We start from the raw sequence: 488 nt of genomic DNA, 5'->3' as shown, positions 1-488 counted from the left end.
CTGTCCTAGGTCCTCTGCTATTTTCAATATACATGTTGCCCCTTGGTAATATTATTAGAAAATACAGGATCAGTTTCCACTGTTATGCTGATGATACTCAGAGGTGTAAAGTATTGCAGTAAATGTAATTAGTTACTGTACTTGAGTATCTTTTCGGATACTTTGTAGTTGTACTGAGTATCAAAGATATTAGCAACTTTTACTCTTTACTCCACTACATTTGAAATCAGTGTTGCAGTTACACATTACATTTTGCATGGACCTAGCTTTTTCTGCAGCAGTTTATTTCTGCTACAAAAGACGTGATATTGCCTATTACAGGTCACTGAAAGTACTGCATCTTCTGCGTTTTGCCCTTACTCAACCAAACTTGTCAACAAGGCTACTTTATGTGAATGCGAGTTCCTTAGCAAGTATTTGTGAATCACAGCTGTTTTATATATGAGATGAGGACATGACTGCAGCCGGCAATGAGGCCCAAAGAGCCG

Source organism: Sinocyclocheilus anshuiensis, unplaced genomic scaffold (assembly GCF_001515605.1).
Source record: "Sinocyclocheilus anshuiensis isolate Anshui unplaced genomic scaffold, SAMN03320099.WGS_v1.1 scaffold1787, whole genome shotgun sequence".
In the NCBI taxonomy this organism is placed as follows: Eukaryota; Metazoa; Chordata; class Actinopteri; order Cypriniformes; family Cyprinidae; genus Sinocyclocheilus; species Sinocyclocheilus anshuiensis.
The sequence above is the reverse complement of the archived record's forward strand: the minus strand, read 5'-3'. Positions refer to the sequence as shown.